Source organism: Lycorma delicatula, chromosome 8 (genome assembly GCF_047948215.1).
Source record: "Lycorma delicatula isolate Av1 chromosome 8, ASM4794821v1, whole genome shotgun sequence".
Classification (NCBI taxonomy): domain Eukaryota; kingdom Metazoa; phylum Arthropoda; class Insecta; order Hemiptera; family Fulgoridae; genus Lycorma; species Lycorma delicatula.
Genome location: NC_134462.1, coordinates 48,091,885 through 48,116,173, shown reverse-complemented (window position 1 = coordinate 48,116,173; position 24,289 = coordinate 48,091,885). Strand labels below are relative to the sequence as shown.

The window sequence follows — 24,289 nt, the reverse complement described above, 5'->3', positions numbered from 1 at the left end:
TAAATTGATAAAATTTTTATAGAACTACTTAATTTATTACGTTATTTTCTATTCCTGATTTCTTTTCGTGGATATTTAAACCCAAACTTTAAAGATTAAAAAACTTGATTTATGGTTAAGATAACTTTAATTATTTCAACAATTGGTTTCAAATGAAACCGGTTCTACAAAAGTAATTAAGAAAAGTAATGTACAAAAGTAATTTTTTTTACGTTAAAAATTTTTATTTATTTATCACTTTTTTAACAGCAAAATTTTGCGGAATAGTTCTGGATTGAAGGTAATACTGTAATTAATACACATCTATTAGAAATGTTTTTGTGTATGTTTCAGCTGAATTCTAACATGCATTTACAAAACACACACTTAACAATACTTTGAAGCTTGATTTATGTATTGAATCAGTTTTTTTCTAGGTTTTATTGTTTTCTACTAAATTTCATAATAAGAAATAATTCTTATAAGGTTTCTTATAAGAAAATTACAAAAAATATATATATTTAAATTTTATTTACAATTTATTATTTCAAATATAAAATGTTTGTGCTTCAGTTCAGCCAGTTGTTGTAAAGATATAAAAAATTAAGGGCCCGGTTTCTTATAAGAAAATTACAAAAAATATATATATTTAAATTTTATTTACAATTTATTATTTCAAATATAAAATGTTTGTGCTTCAGTTCAGCCAGTTGTTGTAAAGATATAAAAAATTAAGGGCCCATCCGGGATTTGAACCCGGGACCTCCTGCACCCAAAGCAGGAATCATACCCCTAGACCAACGGGCCTGTGTTAGATTGCTTGTGTTATAACTGGTTAATATGATCTAGATACTTTCTAATATTATTCGTTAAGGCGTGTAGCATAAATATATAACAACGTTACTGATATTATAAACAATATAAATGTGAATGAGAGTTGTAAACTTCATGAAAAGTCGATCTTCTAACGTCTTCTCGAGTGTATGTTTTTCTGTCAAAATGTTTGGATACCAGAACGGTTTCCAGTGATATTTTACTAAATTTTCTCCTAGACCCTTTAGGAAAAAAGTATAAAAGTTTTGAACTTTTATTTTGAAAAATTGTACTCCAAATTCCCATTCTGATTTCAAAATCTTGTTATAACTTTTACAATTTTTTTTCCAGAAAGATTGTTTGATAAAATTAAAAAATAATTAAATCTTTCATGTGTGTAGTTATAAAAGTATTTGGTCAAACGCAATTTCAAATACTTCTGCAATAGTTGAGATAAAAATGACAAATTATTATTAGTATTTTTCGTTATATCTTAAACCATTCGTTCTACGTCTGAAATTTTTCAGCAAAATTTATTTATTTATTATTTTATTAATGCGCTTGGATCGTAAAGTGAAGGAAAAACAGATAAGATTATTATTGCCTTATTTATAATACCTAAATCCACCAGGAATATTATTGTGATGTATTTTTTTACGGTATGCATAACTTGTGCGTATTTTTTTCCTCCCAGGGAGGTGGTAATTGGCTGCAGTAATCACGCCAAGAAATGGTAACCAATCATGTTGTCAGATTCGCGTAAGAATTTGAAATATTTGAGCTGTTCAGAATCATCTTGCTGGTACTTATAAAAAAACGTTTTCTGTTGACAGAGAACAATATTACGAAGGGCTGGACCTTAACTCATTTTTGCTCCATGTTTTATTTATTTCTATTGGTCATAAAATGTACCAGTAAATTAATTCTGGCATTTTGGTAAATGACGTGAGACACCACTATGTCATTGAGACTTTTTTGTCAATTATTCTTAAAAGATTTAAATTAATTTTGTCTTTTAAGAAATAACTGATGTTATTTAAAGAAAAAACCTCAGACCTTTGAGAACAGTCTGTTAATAAATTAAAATGATTTACAATTCTATTACGGCTATAGAAAATGATTTTTTGTCCTACCTCAATCAAATGTTTCAATAAACACATGAGTTACTTAATATGTCAGTTGCATTTTACTCTTTCTTCAGTCATATACATTTCTCTGAAGCAATTTAATTTTTTTCCTTTTTATAACTGATTATACAGACAGATGCTAATGCTGTCGATATCACTTATTTATGCTAAGCGATAAAAATAATAAGGCCTGTACACTACATCGATCTTTTTTTATTATTATTTCTATGTAATAACCTAACAGAATCTTTAAATAAGTATAATTTCTGTCAGTGTCGCTCTAATAAAAGAAGTGGCAGCTATCAAAAACTATTTAAAAAAAGGCCTGCATAGGCAATTGCTTTACATCTTTTTTTTCCCCTCTGCGTTGTTTTAAATGAGCGGAAGAGGGTGTGTAACCTATAATGAGCCAGTCAGGGATGTGCGGCAGCCAGGGAAATTTAAAAGGGTGGGAGACGAAGCCCAGATGTCGCTCTGACGCCGTCTCTTGTCTCAAAGTACAGTCTGTTAAAAAAATATACCTTTAACTTCTCCACATTAAATCTAGTTAAAAAAATTTTTTTTTTTAATGTTTATTTATTTAGTAAAGCCTTATCAATTTTTATTGCTGTATTTCGAAGTTTCTAGAAACAGAATGTTTTACAAAAAAGAATGCTATTTTTTGTTGAATAAGTTGTAATTATTATCATTATTAGAATCTGTTAGTCTGATTTAAAATTTTAAAATTGTATTTTAATACAAATATGTTACATTGGTACGCACATCATTTCCGTGAATAAAATTGATCTGGAAAATGTTTAACGGGTAAAAAATAAAATAAAAAACCTTTACGACTTTGCTAGTTTATTCATTGGATACCTATCAGATTTCATTCTGTAGTTTTTATCGGTAGGATTTACTTTGCAACAAAAATTTACTGTATTTAATTTCATGGTTTGTTAATCTCCTCTTTTTTATTGTATTTTTATTATTCTTCATCCACTTAGGTATAACATACGTGGAACTAAGGAACTAAGGATATGTCAAAATGAGGTTTAAAAAAAATAAAAAACAAAAAACAAACTAATTGAGACTATATGTTTCTTTTGTCTGAGTCTTCATCTTAGAAGCTCAGTGACTCTTCAATTTTCCTTTTCTTCTTTTTTCTATTACCGCTTTGTAATCAGGTTTGATGAGCGCGGTAGCTATCGGCTCTTTTGATTTCTCATCTCACTTTTCTACGTTTATCCAAGTTTTATTTTATTTTTATCTACCTCATTTTCTTTCGTATTATTTGTTTCTTTGTATTACAGTTTTTAAAATTTTATTACAATTTAAATTAAAAAAAAATAGATTTAAAAAAATAGAATTGTGCTTTTAATTTTATTTTATTACCAGTATATTTTTTTATACGGTTCTGGGACCTATTTTATTCGATTTTTTCAGATCATAAAACCATAAGAAATCAATAATTCTTAATTAACGTCCTAAAAATTTCAGTACCACCTCATTTCCACTTGGATAGCTGAAATCTGAGCGAATTCTTTCACTGGACGTAACTCGCAAACGAAGCATTTTACGAAATTTGTTTATATGTACTTTTTCCATTATTTTAACACACCCTGAATGTTGAAGGACTGCCTGTTTAACTAACGTCATTAGAGAAAAAAAAACTTTGTGTAGTCTGATATACGTCAAGATCTTTAATATGCGTGACAGTCATTTCTAAAAAAAAAAATAAAAATATTGCTGAAGATTACGTTTTCGCTTAAGAATTTATGATCTGTACTCCAATTCAGCTGGATTTTACATAGACTCAAAAATGTGCTCTAAAACCGTCAGTTATGTTTCGTTTAATTGATATTGGTTGACCGATTGATCGGCAAAATGGTTGGAGGAGATTATTTTTACTTAAATCTGATTTTAAAATTTCTTTATTTGAATTCCTATATTATTGTTGTAGTATTTTAGGCCTATATTTTGGTAATATTAATATTAATAAGCCTTTTTAACGATTTGCATTTTACCGACTTGTTTATACTTATTATGCTTTAAATATTTTTATACATTTTTTTTTGTAACGGATAAATAACTGATGAAGAACCGGGTATTTTGTGGGATGTTTTAAAGATTTTCCTGATTTTGATACATTGGTTCCATGATTTATTTCCTTTTTACTTTCCCTAGAGATATGCTGCAAGAAGGAAAGTATGATAATAATCAGTCAAAAAATGGGGTTGACATTTTTCGACGTTTCATGACTCGGTGACCCTAAAAAACAAAAAAAAAAGTGTAGGATAATGTTCGTACGTACGTATATATCTACATGTGTTGGCGTGTGTTTGAAGCTTAATGAGTTTTGTCTGGATTAACCGATTTTGATGAAATTTGGCAGAGAGACTCGAGTGTATGGAGAAAATTGTTGGTAAATGTTTAGGGGATATATCTTAATGGGGTGGGATAGATAGTCTCTTTGGAAAGATTTTGTAAAAAAAACTTTTGTTAACAGAACCCCACTTTATATTAAGCTGAGTATATGCTTAAATGCTTATCTTATTTTAAAAAAATCTTTTACTTCAGACTCTTCCCTTCCCCAAAAATCAAAAAAGCTATCTTTATATTAATTGCATACTTTTTTAACAGGTTTTTTTTTTAGCGTCTTCCTAAATATAATCGTAGAGAATGTGGCAAACAAAAAATTAGTTCCGAGGAAAAATTGGGGGGAGCTGATCAAAGTTTAAAAATATTTTTATAAACTTTTTTCATTTAACATTATTAGTTTTCTTTGTAAAAATAATTAACCAGCGCTAGGAAAGTATAACAACTTTGTTGTCTTTTTTTTACTGAAGAAAATGTACGAACTCAGTTACACTTTGTACTTTTACAGAATTTTCTTTATAGATATTTCATTGATTTTTATAATCTTTTATCATATTTAATTAATTTTATTTATTTTTTAACTACTAATTTAATTACCACCTATTTTAATGTTGATTAATTTGTATTCTTTTGTGTTATAATCATACTATCTAATTTTAATTATACAAAATTATTCTTTGTTTTTAATTTTTTTATTTAAAAGATATTTATTAATGAATAAAAATTGCGTGATTATTCGTTTAAACATTTCACCTTGAGTTTCACAACGGGACAATTAGATTTGTTATATTTGTTCTTACTGCTGGTATTCATTGCACCATACGTATAATTTTATTGAACATTTTATTACTGTAAACGCTTATCGAGGCCTTGATCGTAGTTGGGTTATGATTCCTGTTTTGGGTGCAGGAGATCCCCGGTTCAAATCTCCGACAGGCCTCGATTTTTTGTTTGGTTATTTTAATTGCTTTGAGATATATATTTTTATTTTCCTAATAATTATATTATTAATAATAATTAAATCTGAAAAATCTTCCAGAAAAATATTATATTAATTAAAAAAAATTTTTTTTTTTGCTACCTGACTTGAAACAATTTACAAAAATGTATGTATTCAAGTAAAGTGGTTTTCTATTTAATAATTCAATGATCTAAACAAATTATTTTGTAGTTCCAAAGTTAAAACTGTAAATCCTTAGGATACAATTTACGAGTGAATTTAAAACATTGGATAGCTATAAAAAATACGTATCTATCAATGTTACTTATATTTTTATTGAAATTTTATTACAATTATACACTACAAAAAATCAGGTTTCTATATTTTATTTTCACTCACGTATGTCATATTCTAAGGTCTTACAGTATTATCCTTGGAAAAGCAAAATTATTTTTTTCAGTTCATTGAAGAATGCAACGGATAAACTACTTTACGCCATACTCTCCTCCCCCCCAACCATTTAATTTATCACGGTTAAAGTTATTTAATAGGCTTATAATGTTATGTTGAACGTAAATGTGGAACTACATAGAACAATACCAACCTGTTACCGTTATTAGTGGCCCATTGGTCTAGGGTTATGAATCCTGCTTTGGATGCAAGAGGTTCCGGATTCAAGTCCCGGAGGGATCCTTAAGTCTATATATTATATCTTGTATTTATTTCAGTACTCAATTTATTTTTTATTTTAATTATAAAAATGAATATTTATTTTCCCTTTTTTTGATAATTGAAAGAAATAAAGTTTTGGAAGCTACATCGATTGGAATAGGAATTCAGTGTTATATTGGAGAGAATTTCAAGTAATGAAAAATCTTTTTATTCAGAGAGTTCATTCAGAATACTGTAACGGTACATAATTTGAAGGGAGAGGGAAATGTATCTCTTTACTTTTTCATTATTGAAATAGTTTTAAACAAAAACAGAAATACCTAACGTATACTTGCAAATTTCTTTGATTAAAGGTGTGTAATTTTGCTGATGTACTAAAAATAAAGTTTTCTCTGAAGGGAAAATTTTCTTCAACGGTCTTAATTAAAAAGTAAAATTCAACTCTGTACTGTAAAACTTTTCAGTTTTGAAACCTCATTTTTTTACTAGAACCTCTCCCTCCTTCATTCAATGTATAATAAAGTGAGTATTACAAAAAAATTGCTATTATTTTGAGGAATGTAGAACATTTTTTACCTTCAATAATTTTCCGTTTGATAAGTTACCTTCTTTAATTTTATAAGATTAATTAACATATTTTTTATTAGCTTAAATTTAAAAAAAAACTTGTTTTAAATTTTACTTTACCGGCGATTGTAGCTAGGATATTAAAGGGGAAAGTTTGGCGATTATCTCAAAAATGGGGTATCGAGTTTTTTGAAAATATCATTTAGAAAAAAAAATCATATGTACGTATGTATCTGCATACATAGTAGGTATGTAGGTATGTATGTTGCACTGGTTCTGGCCTTATATCTCATGATTAACCAAAATGATTTTCTCTTAATTTGGCTCAAATATTTCAGTATAGGGGTAGTTTTTTCAAAATTCGTCAAGGGGGAGAAATTGTGAAAAACTTAATTTCGATTTTCTTCAGAAGAATTTTAGAAAAAACTTAATTCTTCTTGGGAATCATCTTCATTGGGTTTAAATATTTTTTTTAAAGTTTTGAAAGTTTATACTTCATTTGAAGTTTATACTTCATTTCGAAAACTTTTTTTTCGAAAAAAAGTTTTTCGAAATTTTGGAATTTTGATGATTAAATCTTATTATGGTAATCATCATAATCAATAAAAAAAAGCCCCCGATACTTGGCTCCTAAATTTTAAAAACTTCGGAAATATTTTTTAGTTTTTCGTTTTCGAAGTTTATAAAATTAATTTTGGCGAATGTTAGAGCTACAAGGGTCTTTTTAATATGGCAAAAATTTTCTAGAACATATAATGACTTTTTAAAGTTATTTTATTTTTACAATTTCTTAGAATTCTTTTACAACTTCGTTTTACTTTTTTTATTTTACATTATTTTTAAGATTTTATAATACTTCTTTTTGAATGGCAAAGCTGTTAAAGTCATGTAATAATTTGCCAGTTTTTTTCATTTGCTATACGAGAAATATTATTTTATAATATAGTTAATGCTTAATTCATTTCTACTAAGACGAAGTGGGTGTGCGGTTGTGGTTCTACACCGGCACTTGTACGTGGATGTTGGTGTAAATCATCCTTGATACTCAGTATTATTTTTATTAACAGGATTATTCAAAGTAATTCTAATTAATTATTTATAATTAATGAAATATGGTTAACTGTTGTTTATATATATAATAATATATATGTGTTTAACATAATCACATATTATGTTAATGAGTATTGTAATCACACACACACATGTTAATTTAGTAAAATCAATTCTTCCTTTATTGTTGTCCATATCTTCCTCTGTACTAATTACATTAAAGACTAAAAAGTAAAACTCAGCAATCCACCACAATACAGAATCTAATAATATTTTTTACCTTATTATTACTTTTTCATTTGCCATCACAAGCGCTTTCGAGGATTCTCTTTCATGGTCAGCTGATCAAAAATTAAAAACTTTAAAATTACACATTAAAATATTATACATTCAAAATTAAAATTATTTAGTGTAAAATAAACAAAAAAAAAAAAAAAACATTGCTGACAAACATTTCTCATTAATATAGGAAAATTAAAGAACGTCAGGTGGTAATTTTATATGTAGTATTTGTATATACTACAATTTAAAAACAAAATTATTTAAACATGTATGTATATTTATATAGCGATTCCAATGCGGGGTCATATATCTAAATTGGTTCAGCGGTTGAGTTACTACGGTTGAACAAACATACATGCACCCTGAATACTATATTACACTCCTTTTTGGACAGTCGTGTATAAAAGAAATAATCATACCTCATAACATTTAAAACTGTGGAAAAATAAGAATTCCAGTGACAATTACCCTAATCTAAAAGCATTTGAATAAATCCAAATCTCAAATTTCTATGACGTTTATTCTCGGTGCTTAGCTCAACGGAATTGTCGTACTCCGTTATTCTTTCCTCAAACTGTCAAACGTCATTTCCCCACGACTTTTATTATTATTGCTGCACGTATAAAACACTGTATTAACGAGATTTATAACCTCAACGATATGTTTATTCCTGTCTACGTTTAAGATAGTCCACACCAAGAAGTTGGTGCAATTATGATTATTACGTTAGATTTAGCAAACTAAGAAACAAAGTAAAATAAGAGATTAAAAATAAAGTTAATTTATTATAAGTCAAGAACTTACCAATGGAAGACGTTAAGCATTCACGATTCATATTTCTTTCGCTTGGCATTCTTCTTTTCCCTCCAAAATTCTTTGATTCTTTCGGAAAAGGCCTTCTTCCGTTCGTCAGACCATTTCGAACGATGTTGTTTAGGCTGCGGCACCTCTGATTTAACTTCCCATTTACCTATTTTATTTCTGTATGTATTTCTGTCTGTGTTCCCCCTCTAGCGTAATTCCGGCGTGTTCTAAATCTTTTCGTGTTTCTGCGAGCCAGGGGATTGCAACTTTTGATGATGTTAAGTACGCGATTATTATTTTGGTCAGTCAGTTTTCCGGTAGCTTTTTTTTTTTTTAAAGAGGTGGAGGAACCCCATTTACGGGCGCCTGCGCACTACCGACTAAACCTCCACCCCTGGCTTCCCCCGTTCTGGAACTGCTTGTAAAAAGATTTCATCAGAAGAAGGGGTCACCGCCCACACACACACATACACACGGTCATAATAATCCAACAATGTCACACACCACACAAACTTCACAAAGTCACACCACTTACCAGTAGTCACCATCAGACGCACGAGCAGAGTGTCTCCTGCCTCATCGCACCCAGCCAACCCCCACACGTACGGGGGGCCCCCTAGGCACTCAGCCGAGGACCTGTCCGACCCCGCGCCTTCCAGCGCCATTCTCCTCTGCGGGACTCCTCATATAATCGGACCTTCCTCATGACCGTAGTCACGAATCTTTCCACAGCCTTTCACTGTGCCTCACCTTGTAATAGGACTCGTAGGGTACCTTCAGGGCGAAACATGTTCTCGCGTCTCAGGTTGCCGAGCATCTCTCTACGCTCTATGGCGAATCGCGGTCACAAAAAGGAAACATGTTGGGGCGTCTCTTCCACCTCGCACTCCGGACTTCAGATTTATCGAGCCCGAATCTATACAAATAAGACCTGAATCCCCCCCCTGACCCATCAGGAATTGCGTTAACTCAAAACTCAGCGTGCCATGGGTCCTCCAGCACCACGCCCTGATTTCTCCAATAAGGCGGTGAGTCCACCTACTCTTCGTGGCCCGATCCCACCGCTCCTGCCATGTTTGTGCGATCTCTTCTTCTAGTTCTTCAGCAGAACGCTTCCTTTCCTCTAATGGGAGTGTTCTCAGTTCCCTTGTTCTGCTACGCCGCATTATCATCAAGTCTACAGGCGGGAATCCAGCAATCACCTCAACCGCCTCCCTGGACACCATCCTATAGGCGGCCGCTACTCTGATGCAACACCTCCTACGGATGGATTCCAATTTACCCCTGTACTCGGCAAATCTAACAACGCCCGCCCACAACTCGGTGCCGTGTAGCAGGGCTGAATAGCCCACACTTTCCGGTAGCCTGCAAAGGTGTCCGAAGAATTTTATTCGTCTTTTCCGTATGTCAGTTTTGATATTAGAGTATGTTTCAACACTTTCGTTCGGTTGTAATCTGTATCCTTCTTCAGTTTGTCTCGGTCCCAATATTTTCCTTATAATCTTCCTTTCCTGTTTCTTTTATTTCGGTTTTCCTATTTAAGGTCAATATTTCACTGGCATATAATGCTGTGGGTTTGTGTTGTGATGCCGGATTTTCCTTTGGCGTGAGGGATTTCTTGTTGTAGAGCTTTTGCACTAAACCTAGAGCTTTCCTGACCTTCTGCAGACGATCCAATTGACTTGGTTTCACAGAGCGGTTCGGTGTAATAAATTCTCCAACGTATTTAAAGTGAGGGACTTTATATATTACTCCATATTTTGTGTTTAAATATGGGATTTCTATTCTGGAGTAGAAAAGGGTTCAAAGGGTTCTGAGATTTCGCCCATAAATTTTATTTTAAATTTAGTTCCAGTTAATGTTTATTCTATTAGTCTTCGAGTTTTCTGATCTAGTTATCTCTTCTAGAATTTGGAAAAGAGATTGTCTGTCTACGGAGTCGTAGGCTTTTTTGAAATCTACAAATGTGTAGATCATGGGTTTGCTTCTGTTTTTAATTTTGATTATTGTTTTCAGACTGAAGATCTGTTACGGGCATGACCTGTTAGGTCTAAAGCGTGCTTGATATACTGATAGTATGGTTCCTGCTGTTCTTGTGTTCTAGTTAGGCAGGATGATAGGATTTTGTATGCGTCCGGTAAAAGGGAAATTCGTCTAGTTGTTTACGTCTGTCCCATCGCCCTTCGTATATAATGGGTGAATTAAAGCGGTTTTCCAGACTTCCGGGATCTTTTCTGTTTGCCAGATATCTTGAAGAATTTTTGTGACTTCCTTCAGAGAATTGGGTCCTAAAATCTTCAGGAGTTCGGCTATTATTCCATTTTCTCCTGGGGCCTTATTGTTTTTGAGTTTTTGAATATGGGATCAAATTTCATCTTGAGCTGTGGCAAGGGAATCTTTCTTTATGACACTTGATGTGACTCTTGGAAATCTTTCTTTCGGTTTGGGGCAGTTAACAGTTTCTCAAAATATTCTGCGAGTTCCCGACAATTTTCTTTGTTCGTGAGAGCCAGTTTACCGTTTTGCCTCTTGAAACAGAGATTCTGTGGGGTGTATCCTTTGATTCGTGAAGCAAATCTCTTATAAAAGTCGTGTGTGTTGTAATTTCTATAATGGTGATTGTGGATTATTGTGGTTCGGTTTTCATTGAAAATTACTCTAGTTTTTGATACGGATGGTGGTGAACTAAGGTGTGGTGATGGTGGTGGACGTATTTTACTGGGTCGGAGTATTATGGATGTGGTAATGGTGGTGGTGGGTGTGATGGTAATGGTGATTGTGGATTATTGTGGTTCGGTTTTCTTTGAAAATTACTCTAGTTTTTGATACGGATGGTGGTGAACTAAGGTGTGGTGATGGTGGTGTTTTGGGTGGTAAGACTGTGGTTCGTTGAGTATGTGATTTTTTGGGTGGTGAAGTGCTTAGTCGTCGTAGTGGTGGTTGCTGTTGTAGTGGTAGTGGTAGTGGTGGTGGTGTTGGTGGTATTTGTAAGAACTGTAACTTTAACATTTCTTTACTCAGTCCCTCTTTGGGTGGTGAAGTTCTTAGTCGTTGTGGTGGTTGTGGTGGTGTTGGTGGTATTTGTAAGAACTGTAACTTTAACATTTCTTTACTCAGTCCCTCTTTGGGTGGTGAAGTTCTTAGTCGTCGTTGTAGTGGTGGTGGTAGTGTTGGTGGTATTTGTAAGAACTGTAACTTTAACATTTCTTTACTCAGTCCTTTAGATGCGTGAAGTGGATGATGTTGCGGTAATGTTCTCTCTGTTGTTGATTGTGGAGGCTGAAAAGGAGAAAAATTATACATCAAATTTCTAAAAAAAGTTATACTTCTGTAAAATAAACATGTAATCAGTATTAAATTACTGATCTATTACTCATAATGCAAGGCTGCATAAAAAAACGAAAAAAAACTTACGTTACTACTTGGAGTACTGTTAACATGTGTTTTTATGTAATGTTTCACTTTTTCTAATTTTTTATGTTTCTTATTACTGCCACTGCACGTTGTATTTGCAGGACAAAGATGCTCTGGTAAATGTTCTGGAAGATTTTGCGGAACGTTTTGATGGGTGTGGTGTTGGGAATGTGGTATATGTTGTGTGATCCCTGGAAAAATATAAGAAAATAAATTTAAAAAACCAATGCACAAAAACAATTGTATTACACTTACTAAAATATAACATGAGCGTTTAAAAGTTTAGGTAGTAAAATTAATTACCAAAAGATTCCAACAACAATTTACCGAAAGATTTCCAAAATCCTTCATCGCAGAATGAGAAAACTGGTTCACCGTTACCTAATATGTTTTCTTTAAATGACTGCAAGGAAAAATAAATATATGATTTTATAGGAAATAAAATGTACTTTTGTGACATTTATGATTCATTTGACAATTTTAATTAGCTATTTATGATTGATTTTGTGTTAAATCCCTCAAATTAGCTAATTTTAATTTTATAAATACTCTATCCATAAGTCTATCAAATCATACTTATACTATTTCAAAATTTCCAATTTATATATAAAATTCCATAGCAATAAATCTTCATATTTTCTCAACAATACAATATTATGCTAATACAGTATGTCCTCCTCAGTTTATGTACTCCTTAAAACATAACTAAAATGTAAATACCCTTGAAAATATACTAACTTACTATACATATTGGCATAATTTTGTTTTTAATTTAGTTACTTGATAATTTTATTTTACTTACGCAACCCGAAGATAGGGTACGTTAACCAGTGTGCTTGATTTTTGTCTCCAGACATTTTATTAATTTAAACAATATAGAAAATTTTGCCGAAAATTATTATTAATTTAATCGATATACGGAAATTTTGTTGAAAACTTTTAATTTAATCAATATACGAAAATTTTGTTGAAAATTAAATTGCTAATATTTCTGTAAATAGTTGAAAATTTTCTATGTGAAATAAAAACATGTCGTTCCTTAGCAACAATTATTTAAATAATTTGTTACATGTCAACAATGGGCTCATTTGATTATTTATTATTTTTCAGAAACATTTTTTTTATGTTGTACTATATAATGCAGCACATTTTGTGACTAAATATTCGTATCTTCATTTCTACTGAATAATTGTCTCTTTAATTTATACTCTGCTTCAAAAGTAGTTATTTTATAAATTTTTGGCATTAATCTAACCTCGTTTGATGGTTTCATTTACATTCATACATATCATCCTCATTCATCCTCTGAAGTAATAATACGTTACGGTGGTTCCGAAGGCTAAACAGAAAAAAAAGGTAAAAAGGTAAAAAAGGTAGCCTATGTATTTAATAATTGTGTTAATTTTAATCGATTTTAAAAAGGAAATTTTCAATTCGACCAGTGTATATTTTTTGTTATTTATCCGAGCATAACTTTTCACCAAATACAACAAATTGAGTAAACGTTTTTTAAACAATACAAAATGAGCCCAAGGTAGTTCAGTATCATTACTGAATCCTTAAAAACGTATTGGGCGAAAAACTTCGTACTAAGCAGTTATTATTTAAGCGATTATGAAGACCTTCCTTTATCGGTCAGCCGTTAAACTGCTACGGTGAAACAAACATACATACACTCCAAATACATTACACCCCTTTTTGGACAGTCGTATAAAAATGACATGCCCTTAAAAGGAAAAAAAATATTTTTTGCGCTACGCCATCAATACAATCTTTGAACTTATTTTTTTAAATTAGCGCCAAATTTTACGAAATACTGATTTTTTCACGAAATACCGATTGCGAGATTTATTTGAATTTGGTGCCGATTTATGATATAATAATTTTCAAAGATTGTATTGAGGGCATGCATAGTGGAAGAATTGTTTTTTCAATTTAAAAAAAAATTATTTTTATTTTTTTGGGGTTGATTTGATTTTTTTCAATAATTGTTTTTTCTATGCAAGCGTTTATCAACCTTTTAGTATTTGCGACCCAATTTTCAATCATAATTTTCATCGCCTCCCCCTCTCACACAATATCAATGTATACAGTAATAATGCATTTTCAGTATTTTGGCGCTAAAGCTACACTAGACCTTAATTACAAATTTTAAAAATTACCAAAAATAAATAAATATATTGATATTTGGCAACACCGACCGCTACATTGACAAAACCAGAATCGATGCCTCTGTATTGCTTTCTATCTTACGTCCACCATATCGAACATTCTCGTGGCTTCGCGAGAAGTTCCAATTTGTCTCGTACATTCTGGAACGTCTGCGCAAATGTGTGTAAACGCTGCACCTCGGTAAATTCTAGCCAGTTTCAGTCGAGTCGATCCTTCTATCGCTAACGAATCTATCGTGAATGTGTGTTGTAATTTACGTGTTAATTACAATTCAAGGTATTAAATACTCACGGCAGGAGATTTATACAGATTCATGGATAGATTTTTAAGTTGGCGTAAGCCAGCATTAAATGACAGAGAAGCAACAACAAATCCAAAGACGAGCGTGGTTCTGAAAATATTCTCAAGAATACTTAAATTTTGGGTTTACCAGTATTAAAGTAAATGAAAAAGAAAGGCCCTTGTGTGTCATTTGCTCAAAAATGTTGGCAGAAGGTAGCTTGAAACCTAATAAACTTAAAGGACATTTGGAAACGCTTCATAGTAAGTACGTTAATAAACCTCGAGAATTATTCGAATTAAAATTAAAATCATATGAAAATTAACATTTTTAAAAAAACTTTGTGATTGAAAAAGCTTTACTTGTCTCTTACAAATTTTCCTATAAAATACCCAGATGTAAAATGCGTCATTCCATTGATGTATAGCATCAGCTTTTCTGGAAGTTGCGTGTTAAATTGTTTTCAATTCAGCTTGATGAGGCAACAGATAACAATAAAGATGCTCATTTTATTGCCTACGTTCGATTTTGTGATATGTTAACAATAGAAAAACTGCTTTTCTGCTAACCAATAGAACTCAAAGAAACAGCACTCGCATTTTTTGCTATCTTAAATGATTTTATAAACGAGGCAAATACAGAGTGGAAAAATTGCATCGGAGTATGGACCGATGGTGCTCATTCAATATCTGGAAGATTCCAAAGTATACAAGGACTTGTGAAACAAAAATCTTCACATTGTGTCTGGACACATGGCCTGATCCACAGAGAAGCTCTGGCTTCCAAAGAAATGAGTTCTGGTCTGAATATTGTGCCAATGATGGTTGTAACCGTAGTAAATTATATAATTAGGAGTCATTATATAAAATGATCCCAAAAATCAAGAATCTTTTCTGTACTTTGTATAGACATGTGTGCAGTACATTTTTCCTTACTATTTTATTGCGAGGCAAGATGGTTATCACGTGGGAAAGTTTTGTTATGAATTAAGAGATGAAATCGCCATTTTTTTTTAGAAGAAGAAAACCGACCGGAAGCCGAGAAGTTTCGAGATAGTTTATTTGACATGGAATTGAACTACTTGGTCGACATATTCGAGAAATTAAATATCTTGAATCTTCAACTCCAAGGAGCAATATATTGGATATGAGTGATAAAGTTAATGTTTTTTAAACAAATTGGAATTGTGGAGCAGAAATTTTAAGCAAAAAATCCTAGAAATGTTTGCAAACGTGTTAAAATTTACGAGGCTGAAGAACAACGTGTAAAAGTTGTTTTTGTAACCATTGGAAATCATTTACCCATGCCGAAAAAGAATTTTCTTGCTGATGACCCCTTGGTAGCAAGTTACGAGTGATCCATTTCAAAATACTTCCGAAGGGCTCTCTACTGCCGAAGAAGAAATTTTCATAGACTTCACGGCAAGTGGCAAAATCTAAAGACAATTTAGTAATAAATCACTCTGAATTTTTGGCAGGGATGGATGATGATGAGTTTCTGCACTGAAAACAAGAATATTTTGTATATTATTACCATTTTCAACATCCTACCTTTGCGAAACCGGATTTTCTGCGATGGCTGCTTTGAAGTCAAAATGTAGGTCACAGCTAAATATAAAAAAGGACTGAGAATGTCTATTTCTAATATTAAACCTTCCTTCGAAAAACTTTGCGCTTTAAGACAGGTCCAAGGGAGTCACTAATAAAATTATTAAACTTAGTATTGGTAAGTTAATTATTAAATACATTGTGCAGTACTGGTACAATCGTATTTATATATGTATTATATCAGTGTAAATGTATATTTTATTATTATCTCAGAATGTATTATTTGTTTTGCTTTCCTTTAAGTACGAGTAAATTAATAAATTCTTTTAATAATATTTTCTTTTCGATATGTTCGCATCCCTCATTAAGTGTTATCGTGTCCCTTATTAGGTGCTATAATTTGAAAATTGGTTTTTGTTTTATAATCTTTCCACAAAATTTCATTAAAACCTTTCATAGTTAAAAGAAACTGGCATTCTGTTATTCGTGTTTTTCAAGCTATAGTAATCTGTTTTGGTTGTTCATTTTAAAAGAAAAATAAGAGAAAAACCTTTTTTATAGTTGAGCGAATGTTCTTTTTACTGAATCTATATAAAAATTTAGAAAATATATTAATTTAGTCATTTATTTATCCGTATTTGGATATTTATATAAAACTTAGTTCAAATATTTATGCAACTCTTCATATCTTTTATGATCTTTGACCTTCCTTTAAATAATTATTTGATGTAGAGAAATTTTGTTTTTGTAACGATTGATTTTTGTTGTTGTAATTACTGATAATTTTAACGAGTCATTTATAACATTAATTAAATATATAGTTATTACATTAGTATTTTATTTTATTTATTTATTTTTTTAATTATGATTTATTGTTCGATTTCTATAATTTTAACTATGATTCATGTTTTTGTTACACACATTCATTAATATGGTAAGATATTTTGCGACACTTGTACTTTTACCTAACTGATATATATTATTATTATTATTATATTTTTTATAAATTATTTCATTATTTGTTTGAACGAATATTTGTATTTTTGTAATGTAAACTTAGATAATTATAATTTATACAGTTAGTTAACGAATATTCAATTCTTTACTCTATTGTCATTTTACTATATTACAAAAACATGACAAGAATTAAATTACTGTTACATTGAATTGTGTTACGGCATATTTATTAGAATTTTCTTTTTCTTTTTCTTAAGTTAGTTTATTCATTTATTTAATTTTAACACGGTGGTCCATAACGGTGTGAAGACATAATGACTTCCGCAGTTAGAATTCATGATAATTTAATGCATTTTTATTATTTAACGCATTTCCAATATCTGTTTTTTATCACGTCTACTATATCCTTATTCTGCTATTTTTGTTTTTTTGCTTTGTAATTGCAATTATTTTATATTATCTTTCATGATTTAATATTTTCTTAATCCAATGAAAGTAAAAATTCAATAAATAATTTCTCAACGTGATTTTCTGTTTTAACTAATTAGTGATGAAATAATTTTTTCTTATGCTTTATCCGTTTAGCAAACGATGGTTATCAAGTTGCAATCATAATTTTATTTAGCACTTGATTATTTAGCATATTGGGAATATCCGTTGGATCTTTATTGTAGTGGTTTTCCGTTGTCTTCTGCATCCAAATATCGTTGACCACATTCTATGGAGCTTTTTAGGGCAATTCTCACCCCAAGGCCAATAGCTTGCCCCGACCCCTACCCGCTCCTCTCTCCTCCGAGGAGGCAAAATATTTTTTAAAAAGTGTTACGTAGAAAAAAGATTAATTATTTTTGTCAAGGATCAATGATTCACTCTTGTAAACAAACATTCCATATCACAGGATTATCAGTAAGGTTTTTTATCTTTTACTGGATCAATTGTTACATTTTTATTTATTTTAGAGTTTATCCTATGAATCTATATATGTTTATAATTGTAAGATTCCTCAAATTTGATCATATAATTATATGAGAGAGGTTTGACATCGTTCTGCCATTTAAATTCGTAGAATAAAGTCTTATCTTACAAAGAATTATAATATTATTATTAAATAAAATGTTAAAAGTAATGTAATTAAAAATACCAAAGTCTTGTAAATTCTATTTAGATATTTTGGTAGACTATTAAATAATTACTATGCTCGGACTTGTCATAATGGTTTTAACGAATCAGAAGCATACACAGATGTCATCCAAGTATTTGATTCTCTCGAACGAAAAATAATAAAATGAACATGTTAAGAAAGTTTTTCCTTGTACTTTCTTTCTTTGAAAAAGAAAAAAACATTTTACCTGCTTTTTGACAACCGTAACTAAATTTTAACAACGTCAATTGTATGTAAAGAAATAATCACCCTTTATGAAAGAACTAAACGATTTTCTCTATGTATGACGAAAAACATATATTCGTATAGGTCCAAACATAATGTGGTAATGTGGGCGTACAGGTCAATATGGCGTGATCTTGACCATACATTGTGTTCGCTGGACAATTATACATTGTGTAGTATAGAATGTTATTTTCTTTGTGAGCAGAATATTTAGTTGTTACCAGACAAATATTTAAATGAAATTTTTTTTGTATCATAAAAATGTTTAAAAAATACGTACTAAATCACGTGATCAATTTTTTTTTTCTGTTGGTATTTTCAAATATAACACTAATTACATAATTTTTTATACCATAAAATATGATTTATCCAATAATAGATTATTATGGGCATATTTATTTATTTGTTTATTCCTAATGTGTACGTTGCAATCTGTTCAACTAATGAACAACACACAACTCCCGCCACCCCAGGGCCCAATGAGTTTAGGATGATGTGAAGAATTAAAGTTTGACTTAATTTTACCGAAAGCATTGAATCAGGGTGAAAGTTTTCGTCAGCCGACACTCGCTAATGAATCATTTCCAAACCTATGTTTATATGAACTTTCTTGTTTATTTTCACCAGTAGAACATGTCCTTTTTTTCCTGTTTAGACTCCGGGAAACAACGTCAGGTATTATTCAGAGGATGAATTAGGTTTATATGTATGAGTGTAAGTGAAGTGTAATTTTGTACAATCTCCGATTAATTGAAACCTAACCACCAAAGAACACCGGTATCTACGATCTAGTATTAAAATTGGTATAAAAGTAACTGTCTTTATTAGGATTTGAATGTTGGAACTCTTGACTTTGAAATCAGCTGATTCGCGAAGACGCTTTCAGCACTAGATCAACCCGATGGTTTAATAGAACATGTCCTGAAAGTTTGTTATATTCTTTGTGAATCATTATGCATAATGGAAAACGCTTTTGTTCTGGAAAATTAGAAAATTAAACATTTATAAAGTTTGAAAATGATACGTATTTATATACTTTTTAATTCATGCGGATCCCTGAATATAACTATCGGAAGTGTTAAATAGTTAAATTTATATAGAAAAAGATATAGTCGATCAACTGTAATCAAATACATCACTAAATAATTTGCTAAAAGTAACATTATATAAAATGATAATAAAATTTTACAGAAAAGAAATAATTAATTCCAATTGATTTATAAAGAAAACAACGATCCCAGTTTCATATACTAAGCAAAAATACACGAGTAGAATGCAAACATGTAGAGGTAAGCAATTACGTTTGACTAGAATAGATTACCTCATATTTTTCTTTGTAAAGGTTGAAAAACTTATATAAATTCCTATTGTCTAAAATTAAAAATTCCAATATATCCTTGGTATATAATTATAAAATATGCAAATTATGATGAAAATTGAAGGCATTCTAGAGTTACACTCAATTGTTCCAACAAATTTGAAAATTTTGTGGCTCGATGATCTCCAAAACTTAAATGAATTTCATTAAAATTTAGTTGTGTTGTAGTAGTATATCTGAAGTTGTGGGTATGAAAATTTTATGAAAATTGGTTGAGTCGTTCTTCAGTTACGTGCAATTTAATATCTACAATAGACAACATAATCTCAATTTAAGTTACGTTGATTTTTACTTACTTTTTTGTTATCGTGTAATATTGTTTAAATCATTGTATTTAATTATTAAATAATGTTGTAGATAAATAAATTTATTAAACTATTACCTTTGTTGGCCTGTAGTTAAGCCAATTGTTCTGTATTCTTCACATTTATCTGCTCCTGCTTTCTTTGGTATCATGACTACAACACTCTTTTTGAAGTCTGACGGAACTTCCCTTTTTTTAAATATTTCACACCAGTTTGTATAATCTATCAATCGCTTACTCTTCTTCACATGCACTGCGCAGTAAATCTACAGGTATTTAATCTATTTCAGGAGCCTTCCTGCTATTCAAATCTTTTAATGCTCTCTTAAATTCAGATCTCATTATTGTTTCTTCCCTTCGACTTCCTCTTCTTCCTCTACAACACCATTTTGTAAATCATTTCCTCCTTCAATATATTCCACCCACCACCTTTCGTATTATAAATCGGTGTACCATCTTTGTTTAAGACATTATTCGATTTTAATTTATGTACCCCAAAACTTTACTTAACTTTCCTGTATGATCCGTCTATTTTACCAGTGTTCATTTCTCTTTCCGTTTCTGAACACTTTTCTTTAATCCACTCTTCTTTCGCTAGTTTGCACTTCCTGTTTATAGTATTTCTTAGTTGTCGATAGTTCCTTTTACCTTCTTCATCACTAGCATTCTTATACTTTCTACGTTCATCCATCAGCTGGAATATATCGTCTAATATCCAAGGTTTTCTACCAGTTCTCTTTGTTCCGCCTAAGTTCGCTTCTGCTGATTTAAGAATTTCCTTTTTAATATTCTCCCATTCTTCTACATTTTCTACCTTATCTTTTTTACTCAGATCTCTTGCGATGTCTTCCCCAAAATTCTTCTTTACCTTCTCTTCCTCAAGCTTCTCTAAATTCCACCGATTCATCTGACACCTTTTCTTCAGGCTTTTAAACCCCAGTCTACATTTCATTATGACTAAATTATGGTCGCTTCAATGTCTGATCCAGGGTAAGTTTTGCAGTCGACGAGTTGATTTCTAAACCTTTGCTTAATCAAGATATAATCTATCTGATACCTTGCAGTATCACCTGGATTTTTCCATGTTTATATTATTCTATTGTGAATTATATTTAAATATATTAAATTATACTTAAATATATTTTAGGTTAGTTTTAATTAGTTAACTATCGGAGCTAGTCGTGTAGTAGCACACTTTTTATAAGTAATTTATAGGTTACTTTTGGTCTTTAGATTGACCTAATTACCGAATTGTATCTGACATTTTAATTTTGTTAATATGTTATTATTGTTTGTTTCTTTGGGAATTTAAGGCGACCCTTTTCTTTTTTTTTCCCTACATCCCTGGGCCGGACATCCAGTTAAGTATACTCGGCCCAGGGACGTGTCTGACTCTAAGGTGGTCTTCCCACCCGCCGGTTTTACACCCGGTACGGCAGGTCAACCGCCCCGGTACAGATCTTTTGTTTGCCTGCCTCTAATTCCCACCAAGGGGGGGCCAACCCCGGCTATGCCGTTCCCAACCCCCCCCCCCCCTCGGCAGGAACCCGGTCTCGGTCTTAATGCCTTTTCGCCTCCAACCGGCGTGACCAGCACAGGGGGCGCACGCACCCCCAGAACCGGCCCGCCGGCCGGGTCTAGGTCTTTTCTTTCCCCGCGATTTGACACCGCGACACACCAAGGCATGCAGGCTCTCAGAGACGGGGCTGACCACCCTTCCCTATCACCGAATACGCCCACAGTTCCCCCGTCTTGACTCCTCTTCTTTGGTTCGAAGAACTGTGCTAGCAAAGTTTTTGAAAATATTCCAATTTTGCTCGTTGACTAGCGCCCACTCAATTATATTGTTAGCATCCAAATTGTTGTCTACAATAAATTGTCTATATTGTCCCCACCTCCAGCAGTCAAACACCGTGTGATTCACATCGCAATAAGGCGTATCTCTTCTGCCAAATCTTTTAAGGTAGTGTCCAAAACACCCATGACCGGACATAAGTTGTGTAATATAAAAATTTATTTCACCATGTTGGTGGTCCAACCAAGCATCCAGATTGTGTATGAGCCTTCTGGTCCAGGCTGCCACATTGGCCCCATCCCACGCCTCCTTCCACCACTGTCTGGTCATTGCTTAAGCCTCAGCCCTACTGCGCCCTTCCACTCTTAGTTTCCTACTTATGACCTGCAGGTCTATCGGCGGAAAAAACACACGATGCCTCATATGACAATGTTCTATAGCCAGCCACCACTCCTAGTAATGCCGTTCGATGCATACTTCTTAGCTTCTCTTTGTTCCTTTGCACTCTGCGACCCTTTCCTTTAGTTGCGTATAACAGAACGCTGTAAAAGCCTTGTCGAAAAGCGGTTATGGACTAAATCTGATCTTTTTTTAAAAGAAATATATTAAATGTTGTTTTAATGTTTACATAATTGTTAGGTAATACTGCCGTTAACTGAGTAATATAGTTTTATTGACGATTTATATAATACTAACATCCTCATTAGCGTGTTTGTCGACGCTAAATGCGTATAGAACTTCAAAAATTGGAAGTAGTGTTTTAGTAATTATGCGTATGCTGTTGCTCTCAAAGTTATCGTTATTTTCAACTTACCGGATAAAATAAAATGTTTAGATAAAATGTGTGTTCCGAAAGTATTATTTTTAATGAAATCAGGAGAATGTTGAAGTTGTTTAGGAACTATTTTACTCCCGGCACAAAAAAGTCCAGGAGTTTCATCTTTCAATTTTTGGTCATTGCAGTGGTTACATATTTTAATCGTGTTACCTTTTTCTTCTGTTTAGCCTCCGGAACCACTGTAAGATATTACTTCAGAGGATGAATGAGGATGGTATGTATGAATGTAAATGTAGTCTTGTGAAGTCTCAGGTCGACCATTCCTGAAACACTTGTTTAATTGAAACCCAACCATCAAAGAACACCGGTATCCACGATCTAGTATTCAAACCTGTCTAAAAGTAGCCTTTACTAGGATTTGAACCTTAGAACTCTCTTCGAAATCAGCTGATTTTCCATGACGAGTTCACCAGTAGACCAACCCGGGTGAATTAAAATAGGTAATCGTGTTACCTATTTGTATACCTTTCAAATTCAGGGTATTAATCAAAAGCTGATTTATGACCTTACATAATTCTCGAAAGTTTAACTTTCGAGAATTAGCCGAGTTTTTACGTCAAGTTTTTGAGAGCGTTCTGTTTACGATCATAAATTCCAGTAACGCTAGAAGCTGTTCTTCCTATCTGTGATCTCGCTGACGTAGGCGTTAAGAAAATATTTACACTAAATTGAAATTCTAATCTCTGCCAACTATGTATATGACTTATCCTAATAGTATTTCTTAATTGAGGATATAAAAACTACTTTACATGCGTGAGAATGAATTCTCTCGAGTCGCCGGAAGATTAGACAAGACATTAAATTAAACAAAACATATAATTACTTCCTGAAGAAGTCGATATCAGTGTCAGAATTCACTATTCCTCAAACCATAAAAACTTTGTTAAATACATAAGTAGTTTGTCATTTCTTTATATATATATATTGATGACGATATTGATAATATCCATCGGTATATACGATGACATTCTAGGTATTTATCTGTAGGTGTGTTTATTTATGATTTATATAATAGTGAGATTGGTGAAATTTTAACTTTGGTCCGGGGGTCAGAAGAAAGCTACAGTTAAAATTTCGTAATGATTGGTTGAATAGTTCTTGTGGTTGTCGGGGCAAAAAAGACGTCTCTTCATATAGCAGTGAGATTTGTATGAAACATTGATGGTTGTTATGGGTAGAGGAAGGATTTAGGCTACCTTTCTCCTAAAAAAAAAAAAAAATAGTATTGAGGAGCGTTTTCAATCAATTTAATTTTATTGAATTTAATTAAATTTTCAAAATTTAATTTTTTTTTTTGTATTTGTGTGTTAAACATAATATAAAACGCAATAGCTCGAAACCATAAACCTGATTGAAGTAGAAAAATTTGAATAAATGTTCTTTTACAAGAGATGAAATATGTTAATTTTTTTAACAATGGTTTAACAGCTCTACAGGCAATAGACATTTTAAATGTGAATATTTAATAATTAAAAATAGATTAAAGAAAAAAACACACGCAATAAGTTGTTTATTAACTGACAATTTAACTGGCGTTAAAATCGTCATCACTATTCATTTTTAGGTATTTTTTTGACCTAAGATAAATATTTCTATTAAAAATACAAAATCAGGGAGAAAATACA

The 24,289-nt window shown here is 31.7% G+C and overlaps 1 protein-coding gene and 1 non-coding gene across 2 annotated transcripts in view; one reads left to right on the top strand and one right to left on the bottom strand.

The window, feature by feature from the left end:
* The window catches only part of LanB2 (laminin subunit gamma-1), a 771,247-nt gene that overhangs the window by 63,143 nt on the left and 683,815 nt on the right, over positions 1-24,289 (top strand). The window lies entirely within an intron of this gene.
* Positions 715-786, bottom strand: TRNAP-UGG (transfer RNA proline (anticodon UGG)). Its single transcript has one exon. It is a non-coding gene; the product is annotated as a tRNA-Pro (tRNA).